This window comes from Salvelinus sp. IW2-2015, unplaced genomic scaffold (assembly GCF_002910315.2).
Source record: "Salvelinus sp. IW2-2015 unplaced genomic scaffold, ASM291031v2 Un_scaffold890, whole genome shotgun sequence".
Taxonomy (NCBI): domain Eukaryota; kingdom Metazoa; phylum Chordata; class Actinopteri; order Salmoniformes; family Salmonidae; genus Salvelinus; species Salvelinus sp. IW2-2015.
This window is the reverse complement of record NW_019942637.1, coordinates 307,307-318,043: the sequence shown is the minus strand read 5'-3', so window position 1 is coordinate 318,043 and position 10,737 is coordinate 307,307. Positions and strand designations below refer to the sequence as shown.

The following is a 10,737-nucleotide window of genomic DNA, read 5'->3' as shown; positions in this document are numbered from 1 at the left end:
TACCTCTTAACAGCATATCAACAAGCCGGTCTACAGGTCCTAGTTTCTACCTTCTTAACAGCACTATCAATCAAGGCAGGGTCTCCAGGCCCTGCTTTCTACCTTCTTACACAGGCACTATCAACAAGGCACGTTCCTACAGGCCCTAGTTTCTACCTTCTTAAACCACTATCACAACGGCCAGGTCTACCAGGCCTCAGTTTTCTACCTTCTTAACAGCACTATCAACAAGGCGTCCTACAGGCCCTGTTTCTACCTTCTTAACAGCACTATGCAACAAGGCCAGGTCCTACAGCGCCCTAGTTTCTACCTTCTTAAACCACTAGTCAACAGGCAGGTCCTACAGGCCCTATTTTGGTCACACCTCAGACATCACTGTTCAGTAGTGTGGCCAGGCTCGCCACGAAGACGGATTAGGAAAATCTGAAGTTAGGTCAGAACAGGCAGCACGGCTGGCCCCGTTAAAAAATTAACGGAGAGCTACATTTCAATGAACATTGCATGTCCAATCCTCTCCTGAGCTCAAAGTGGAAGATGAGATCGACGTTCATCACTACTTTGTTTTTTTAAGAAGGTTTGACAAGCTTGAAATAACACACGCAGCTGTCTGTTTAACGATAACTAGCACACGTTCGGCACCCTGCCTACCCCAAGACACTGCCACAAGGTCTCTTCACGTCCCCAACGTTCAGGAACGACTATGGAGGCCACACGTACTCTAGCGCACGGACTACATGAACTCTATCCACATCAAGCTAACTGAGCACAAACAGTAGAATCAGATTTACAAAGCATGGTAAAATACAGCGAAAGGGGACTGTGAAGCAACCACAACTATCAATCAATGGCCTTAACTATCTCTGCCCGGCACGCAGCCTAATGGCGATCCACTAATAATACCCCCAATTATTATATAATAGGAATATGCCTTGCATACTCTGGCTTACTGTTAAAACCAGCTGGTGTGGAAAGCGGCTGACTTTGATTCATACGCTGTAATCTTGCTAGCCATTACCTGTCTGGAAATTAATTAACAACTAATTCGGTTTATGTTTGTCTAAACTACACTTAACTAAGTCAGATAATACAGTTAATCTAATTCATTCAATTGTTGAACACTGTGAAACAGGGTCCTCCATTAGGCTCTGGCTTGGCACTGAGCTGAGTACGTTTCTCACACGACCCAATATCTGTCTCAATTAAACAGTGTGTGTCAGGCTGCGTCGGGTTACTGACTTTGACAGTGAGCATCTCTTGAAGGTTAAAGTGTGTCTCACGATCGCCACGAGCTTGACTCTTGTCCTTCAGCACATCTTGCTGGGTGGGGACATAACTCCTCCTGGGTGACTCACGGTCCAGCGTCATTAATAATACTGAGGGAGAGAAACAGAGACCACCCACACAGAGAGAGAGAGAGAGACGAACACACACAGAGAGAGAGAGACGCACACCAGAGAGAGAGAGAGGCTGACCAGAAGGCAGAGAGAGCGAAGAGAGAGCACAAGACGTGAGGAGAGACGAGAGAGGACACAGAGCGAGAAGAGAGCCACAGACGAGAGCGACGAGAGCAGCACCACAGAGAGATGAGAGAGCAGAGACAGAGACGAGACACAGGAGAGACGAGAGAGCAGCGACACACGAGAGCGGAGCAGAGACAGCAGCAGACAGAGAGAACACAGAGAGAGACCACAGCAGAGAGAGAGACACAGAGAAGAGAGACACAGAGAAGACGCCCAGAGAAGAGCAGACACAGAGGACGAGAGAGACCAGAGCGATGGAAGAGAGAAAATCAAATGAAAAAAAACTATGCATAACAATCCTGTTCTACACGTAATCTTGATTCAGAATCAATACACAGTTGAACACCTTAATCACTATTTAATGAATCAATAACCTCCTACAACTGTTCACAGACAAAACACACAGTCATTGACCAGCTTCAAGCACACCATAGGACAGGCATGTCTAGACCAGCTTCAAGCCCACCATAGGACAGCATGTCAAATCAAATTATTTATATGCAAGTTTAGCAAGAATGCAACCAATGCATTCTTACAGAAAAAAATTATTAATAAAACAATGAAATAAAACAAAATATTTACCATATTCACTATTTATTATATTCTTGTACAGTCCAGTTTTCGACCCTGGGAGGGTGTTTCAAAGGGAAGGAGGAATAATAATCAAGCTGCCTCTCCATGCCCTTTGGCATATTTTAAAAGGCCAGTGTCAGAGGACCTGAGGTACATTAACTCAAAACTTCAGATGTATATCGGGGTGGCAATCGTGGATGATTTAAAACAACAGATAATCTTAAACATGATTCTAAGACTCACAGGCAGCCGTGCAAGAGACCTTTAAAACCGTGTACAGTATTGAGCTGCTCCGTCTCGGTATCTGCAGTTACCGCGTTGCAGCATTTCTGTACGTTTACAGGTTGACCATGGATTTTCTTGGTAACCAGGACAGGGGAGCATTAAGGTAGTCAAAACTGCTTGTGATAAAAAAAAAAAAAAAAAAAAAAAAAAAAAAAAAAAAAAAAAAAAAAAAAAAAAAAAAAAAAAAAAAAAAAAAAAAAAAAAAAAAAAAAAAACTAAAAAAAAAAAAAAAAAAAAACAAAAAAAAAAAAAAAAAAAAAAAAAAAAAAAAAAAAAAAAAAAAAAAAAAAAAAAAAAAAAAAAAAAAAAAAAAAAAAAAAAAAAAAAAAAAAAAAAAAAAAAAAAAAAAAAAAAAAAAAAAAAAAAAAAAAAAAAAAAAAAAAAAAAAAAAAAAAAAAAAAAAAAAAAAAACAAAGAAAAAAAAAAAAAAAAAAAAAAAAAAAAAAAAAAAAAACAAAAAATAAAAAACTGCATGGATGAGCTCTGTGATCTTGCCTGAGATAGAAACCTGTTTCGCAGGTGGTAAAAAGTAATTTGTCATATTGCAATGTGTGAATCGCAAATTGAGTTTCATCAATTTTAATTACACATAGTTTTTTTTTTTACCTGGTGTTTATCTTTATTGCCTGTGAATTAAAAAATTACGCGGCTAGATTCTCGATTCTGTGCTGTTGGCTCCAATATTAAGTAACTCATTCTTGTTTTGATTTAGCTGGAGGAAGTTGTGAGCCATCCAATATTTTAAATCACTACTAACAGTCTAATAATGTTTATCTATCTGTGGAGCTAACAGCATATTTTAAGGTCCCTCCAGAGCATATTAGATTCTGGTTAAGTCTGGGCTCTGCAGGGCCACTCAAGCACGATTCATTGACTGCCCGAAGCCAGCTGCCCTGCATTGACGTGGCTGTGTGCTAGGGTTGTTGTCATCGCCCCTGTTTGATACAAGCGCTCTAGAGAGGTTTTCATCAAGGATCTCTCTGTTACTTTGCTCCGTTCCCTTTCCCTCGATCCTGACAAGTCTCCAGGTGCCTGGCACTGAAAAAAAACATCCCCACATGCATGATGCTGCACACCATGATTTACGTGGGATGGTCCAGGTTTCCTCCAGATGTGATGCTTGGCATTCAGAGCCAAAGAGATCGATCTTGTTTTCATCAGAACAGCAGAATATTGTTTCATCTTGCGTCTGAGTCCTTTAGGTGCCTTTGGCAAACTCCAAGACGGGGCTGTATGTGCCTTTTACTGAAGCAGTGGCTTCCGTCTGCCACTCTACCATAAAGGCCTGATTGTGGAGTGTGCAGAAGTTTGGTTGTCCTGTGTGGAGCATTCTTCCTAATCCCACAGAGAACTTCTGGACTCTGTCAGGTGACCATAGGTTCTTTGTCACCTCCCTGGACAAGGCCCTTCTCCCCACGACTTGCTTCAGTTATGCCCGGGTGGCCAAGCATATCAGAGAAGAGTCTTAGGTGTTTCCAAGATTCTTCCATTCACTGTGTCTGGGGACCTTCAATTGCTGCAGAATTATTTTGGAAGGCCTTCCCCAGATGCTGTTGTTCACACATCCAGTCTCGGAGCGCTATGGACAATTCCTTTGACCTATGCTTTGGTTTTTTGCTCTGAGATGCACTGTCTACTTGTGGCGACCGTTACATAGACAGCCAATCAATTGAAATTTACAATGAGTGCGACTCCAATTCATTGTGTAAAACAGTCTCAAAGGATGATCAATGGAAACAGGATGGCACCGCGAGTTCACTTTAGAGCTATCTAGCAAAGGGTCTAAAACACTACAGTTGAAGTCGGAAGTTTACATACACTTAGGTTGGAGTCATTAAAACTCGTTTTTCAACCACTCCACAAATTTCTTGTTTACCAAACTTATAATTTTGGCAAGTTGGTTACTTTGTGCCATGACACAAGTTAATTAACCAACCAATTGTTTACAGACAGATTATTTCACTTCTTATTTCACATCCGTGGTCAGAAGTGTACATCACTAAGTTGAATTGCTGCACTTTAATTCCTTTTCTCAATAGCGGGGCGCCTGTTTCGTACTTTGTAAAAATTCGTTCCCAAATCTAAACTGGCCTCGTTACTTCCTTCTTGCTTCGTACATATGCATATTATTATTTCCTATTGGATAGAAAACACTCGGTTTCTAAAACCGTTTGGAATTATCATCTGTGAGTAAAACAGAATCATTCTGCAGCAAACTGTCCTGTCAGAATTGAAAATCTCAAATCAGGGCTTCTGTTCCCAGGGTCGTTTATTACATTTCATGTAATCTATTGGGTCGACATGCACTGCATTACGCCTTCCCTGATGTTCAGTACGCAGTTGAGAATTGGAATGGTGTGTCTAGGTAGATCTGAGGCCGTATAAAGCTCTTGGAACCGGGGTGTGCACTCTTTTCAACGTTCATCATGACGCAAGGACAGACCTCAGGATTGGCATTCTGAAAAGCTCTCGTTATTAGGCTTTCTTAGAGTACATCCGGCTCTGATTTTATTCGATATAGGTGTAAAAACATCATATTAGTTATTTGCTAAACCGGTTATATCAGTTTACTATCAGTATATTGCGGATTTTCGGTATTTCATTTGTGCTGCGTCTATGAGTGAGCCTGGGCACGTCTTTCGCCACATGGCTAATGTTTACTGCTAATTCCAAAGTTGAGACGACAATCTACAACCGACCGCAACGATCTTCTGGACAAAAGGACAACTTGCACAAGATTCTGATGGAAGTCATCAAATATTAAAGAACTAAATTTATATGACGTCTAATTCGTTGTTGTTGAAAAATGTCTAAACTACTAGTTTTGGCATTAATTTCGTGCGGTCTCACTTTGAACGGCATGCTGCTATGTCGTAGTAACGTGAATTTTAAAAATCTAACACAGCGGTTGGCATTAGAACTAATGTATCTTTCATTTTGCTGTCCCAACCTGTATTTTTTAGTCAAGTTTATTGATTAGTTATTGATTAGATTAGGTTGCCTCTCCAAGATCTTCTCCCACATTTTGTGCAGCTTGCTGCTATTCTCATTGTATACACGCATTTTGTGCGCTACTTGCACATTTTCGAACAAACAATATAGTTGTGTAATATTTGATGTTATAGGGACTGTCATCTGATGGAAGTGATGAGAAGGTTTAGTGAAAAATGTAATATCTTTTGTGGTTATTCGCTATCGTAACGTGCATGAATCATTGTGCTGTGTGGTTGGGCTATTGTAGTAAGCTAATATTAATGCTAAATTGTAGTTTTTTCGCTGTAAATAAACACTTAAAGATCTTAATATTGGCTGGATTCACCAAGATCTTTAGTCTTTCATTTGCTGTACGCTGTGTCTTTATGATGCAGGTATTTTAGTAATTCACGTTGGCTCGTCTTGTTACGTTCATAGTTGCTTTGGTGAATTTTGTGTGGATGGCTTGCAGTTAAAACTATGATTTATTACCTGAAATAGTGCCATTTTTCGACAACAAACATATGCTCAAACAATAATATGTTATTCAAGAACTGTCATGTGATTGAAGTTGATATTCTGGGTTAGTGGCTATATATATCTTCTATTTGGTCGAATTTTGTGTAGCTACCTATGAGCAGTAAAAAAATTGGATGGAGAAAAAGTTGTGTTCTTTTGCTATCGCTGGTGGGCTATAGAAAACATAGTGTGTTCCTGTTAAAACATTTTAAAAATCAGAAAGTGATGGCTGGATTCACCAAATGTTGTACCTTTACATCTGGTGTCTTTGGATTGTGATTTTCATGATAATTTAGATGCTTTGTATTTACTTGTGCGCGCTATGCTAGGCTTATGCTAGTCAGCTTTTTTCTGATGAGGTTGCTCCGAACCCGATGGACCAATTTAAAAGAAGAAGTTAAACAGCTTGGAAAAATTCCGAAAACTTGCCTGTCACAGGCTATAGAAGCTTCTGATAGGCTAATTTACATCAAATTTGAGTCAATTTGGTGGTGTACCTGCTGGATATGTTCTCAAGGCCTACCTTCAAACTCAGTGGGCCTTTTTTTTGGTGTTATCTTTTTTCTGCTTTTGGAACCCCCCCCCATTTTCCCCCCATGGGGGGGGAAACAATTTTTCAAAAGAAATCAGCCAAGACCTTCAGAAAACAAATTGTAGACCTCCACAAGTCTGGTTCATCCTTGGGAGCAATTTCAATGCCTGAAGTGACCACGTTTCATCTTAAAACAATGGCACGCAGTATAAACACCATGGACCACGCGCGGTCATACCGCTCGGAAGGAGAGCGTTCTGTTCTCTAGAGATGAACGTACTTGGTGCGAAAAGTGCAAATCAATCCCCAGAACAACAAGCAAAGGACCTGTGTGCAGATGCTGGAGGAAACAGATACAAAAAGGTATCTACATCCACAGATAACGGTCCTATATCGACATAACCTGAAAAGGTCGCTCAGCAATTAAGAGGCCACTGCTCCAAAACCGCCATAAAAAAAAATAAAAAAAGCCAGACCTACGGTTTGCAACTGCACATGAGGAACACATATCGTACTTTTTGAGAAATGTCCTCTGCGTCTGATGAAACAAAATAGAACTGTTTGCATAATGACCATTGTATGTTTGCGAGGAAAAAGGGGGAGTCTTTGCAAGCGAAAAACCCCATCCCAACTGTGAAGCATGGGGGTAGCGAGCATCATGTTGTGGGGTTGCTTGCTGCCTTAACAGCACTATCAACAAGGCAGGTCCTACAGGCCCTAGTTTCTACCTTCTTAACACCACTATCAACAAGGCAGGTCCTACAGGCCCTAGTTTTGTCACACCTAGACTACTGTTCAGTAGTGTGGCCAGGTGCCACAAAGAGGGACTTAGGAAAATTGCAGTTGGCTCAGAACAGGGCAGCACGGCTGGCCCTTAAAAATACACGGAGAGCTAACATTAATGACATGCATGTCAATCTCTCCTGGCTCAAAGTGGAAGAGAGATCGACTTCATCACTACTTGTTTTTTTAAAGAGGTGTTGACAAGCTGAATACACCGAGCTGTCTGTTTAAACTACTAGCACACAGCTTGGACACCCATGCATACCCCACAAGACATGCCACAAGAGGTCTCTTCACAGTCCCCAAGTCCAGAACAGACTATGGGAGGCACACAGTACTACATAGAGCCACGACTACATGGAACTCTATCCACATCAAGTAACTGACACAAACAGTAGAATCAGATTTAAAAAGCAGGTAAAAATACAGCGGAACAGCGGGGACTGTGAAGCAACACAAACATATAATAATGCCTTAATTTTGCCGGCAGCAGCTAATGGGGATCCATAATAAATACACAAATTACTTATATAATAGGGAATATGCTTTGCCTACTCTGCTTACTGTAAACCAGCTGGTGTGAAAGGGCTGACTGATTATACGGCTGTATTTGCTAGCCATTACCTGGTTGGAAATTAATTAACAACTAATGCGTTTATGTTTGTCTAAACTAATTAATTAAGTCAGATTAATGAAGTGATCTAATTCATTCAATATGTTGACACTGTGAAACAGTTGTTTGCCTCATTAGGCTCTGGCTTGGCACTGAGCTGAGTATTCTCAAGCGACCAAGATCTGTCTCAATTAAAAGTGTGTGTAGCTAGCAGTGGGTATACTGACTTGAAGTAGAGCTCTTTGAAGGTAAAGTGTGTCTCCACGATGCCAGTAGTCTTGACTCTGGTCCTCAGCACATCTTGCTGGGTGGGGACATAACTCTCCTGGGTGATACGGTCCAGGTCATTCAGATAACTGAGGGAGAGAAACAGAGACAACACCATCGCGCAGAGAAGAAGTAGAGAGAGAGTAGGACAACGACCAAGAGACGAGAGGAGAGAACATGACACTGTGTGATAGAAACTTCGCAGAGAGAAGAGAAGTGAAACAAGGAGAGAGAAGAGAGAGAGAGAGAGACAGAGAGAGAGAGAGAGAGAGAGACACAGAGAGAGAGAGACACAGAGAGAGAGAGACACAGAGAGAGAGAGACACAGAGAGAGGGAGAGAGAGAGAAATCAATGGAAAAAAAACTATTGCATACACAATCCTTTCATACACGTAATCTGATTCAGATCAATACACAGTGAACACTTAATCACTGATTTAATGAATCAATAACCGTCCTACAACTGTTCACAGACAAAACACACATACCATTGACCAGCTTCAAGCACCACCATAGACAGCATGTCTAGACCAGCTTCAAGCACCACCATAGACAGCATGTCAAATCAAACTTTATTTATATAGCACATTTCAGACAAGAATGCAACACAATGCATTTTACAAGAAAAATTATAATAAACAATGAAAATAAAAACAAATATTTACCACATATTCACTATTTATTATTTCTTTACAGTCCAGTTTTCGACCCCTGGGAGGGTGTTCAAGGGAAAGGAGGAATAATAACTCAAGGCTGCCTCTCCATGCCCCTTTGGCATATTTAAAAGGCCAGTGTCAGAGGACCTGAGGTACATAACTCAAAAACTTCAGATGTATTGGGGTGTGCAATCGTGGATTGATTTAAAAACCAACAGAATAATCTTAACATGAATTCTAAGACTCACAGGCAGCCAGTGCAGAGACCTTTAAACCGGTGTAATATGAGCTCTCCGTCTGGTATTGGTCAGTACCCGCGTTGCAGCATTCTGTACGTTTTACAGTTGACCAATCGGATTTCTTGGGTAACCAGACAGGGGAGCATTAAGGTAGTCAAACTTGCTTGTGATAAAAGCATGGATGAGTCTCTGTATCTGCCTGAGATAGAAACCTGTTTCGCAGGTGGTAAAAAGTAATTTTGGTCATATTGCTAATGTGTGAATCGAAATTGAGTTCATAATTTTAAATTACACATAGTTTTTTTTTTTACCTGGTGTTTTATCTTTATTGCCTGTGAATTAAAATTCGCGGCTAGATTCTCGATCTGTGCTTTGGCTCCAATAATAAGTACCTCATTCTTGTTTTGATTTAGCTGGAGGAAGTTGTGAGCCATCCAAGTATTTAAATCACTACTACAGTCTAATAATTTATCTATCTGTGGAGCTAAAGCTATTTTAAGGTCCCTCCAGAGATATTAGATCTGGTTGAAGTCTGGGCTCTGGCAGGGCCACTCAAGCACATTCATTGACTTGTCCCGAAGCCACTCCTGCATTGACGTGGCTGTGTGCTTAGGGTTGTTGTCATCGCCCCTGTTTGAGGTACTAAGCGCTCTAGAGCAGGTTTTCATCAAGGATCTCTCTGTACTTTGCTCCGTTCCCCTTTCCCTCGATCCTGACAAGTCTCCCAGTCCCTGGCACTGAAAAACATCCCCACAGCATGATGCTGCCACCACCATGATTTACCGTAGGGATGGTGCCAGGTTTCCTCCAGATGTGATGCTTGGCATTCAGGCCAAAGAGATCGATCTTGGTTTCATCAGACCAGAATATTGTTTCTCATGGTCTGAGTCCTTTAGGTGCCTTTTGGCAAACTCCAAGCGGGCTGTCATGTGCCTTTTACTGAAGAGTGGCTTCCGTCTAGCCACTCTACCATAAAGGCCTGATTGGTGGAGTGCTGCAGAGATGGTTGTCCTTCTGGAAGATTCTCCTATCCCCACAGAGGAACTCTGGAGCTCTGTCAGAGTGACCAATAGGTTCTTTGTCACCTCCCTGACCAAGGCCCTTCTCCCCCGATTGCTCAGTTTGGCCCGGGTGGCCAGCTATAGGAAGAGTCTTGGTGTTTCCAAAATTCTTCCATTCCACTGTGTTCTTGGGGACCTTCAATGCTGCAGAATTATTTTGGAAGCCTTCCCCAGATGTGTGTCTCAACACAATCCAGTCTCGGAGCGCTATGGACAATTCCTTTGACCTCATGGCTTGGTTTTTGCTCTGAAATGCACTGTCTACTGTGGGACCTTACATAGACAGCCCAATCAATTGAATTTACAATAGTGGACTCCAATCAATTTGTAAAAACATCTCAAGGATGATCAATGGAAACAGGATGCACCGGAGTTCAATTTAGAGTCTCATAGCAAAGGGTCTAAACACTTACAGTTGAAGTCGGAAGTTTACATACACTTAGGTTGGAGTCATTAAAACTCGTTTTTCAACCACTCCACAAATTTCTTGTTTACAAACTATAATTTTGGCAAGTTGGTTACTTTGTGCATGACACAAGTAATTTAACCAACAATTGTTTACAGACAGATTATTTCACTGTTTCACAATTCCAGTGGGTCAGAAGTGTACATACACTAAGTTGATTGTGCCTTTAATTAACCTTTTCTCAATAGGGGGGCGCCATTTCGACTTTGTAAAAATTCGTTCCCAAATTAAACTGCCTCGTACTCAATTC

At 41.2% G+C, this 10,737-nt stretch overlaps 1 pseudogene; it reads right to left on the bottom strand.

The window, feature by feature from the left end:
* The window catches only part of LOC112069070 (guanine nucleotide-binding protein G(i) subunit alpha-3-like), a 76,665-nt pseudogene that overhangs the window by 10,843 nt on the left and 55,085 nt on the right, over positions 1 to 10,737 (bottom strand).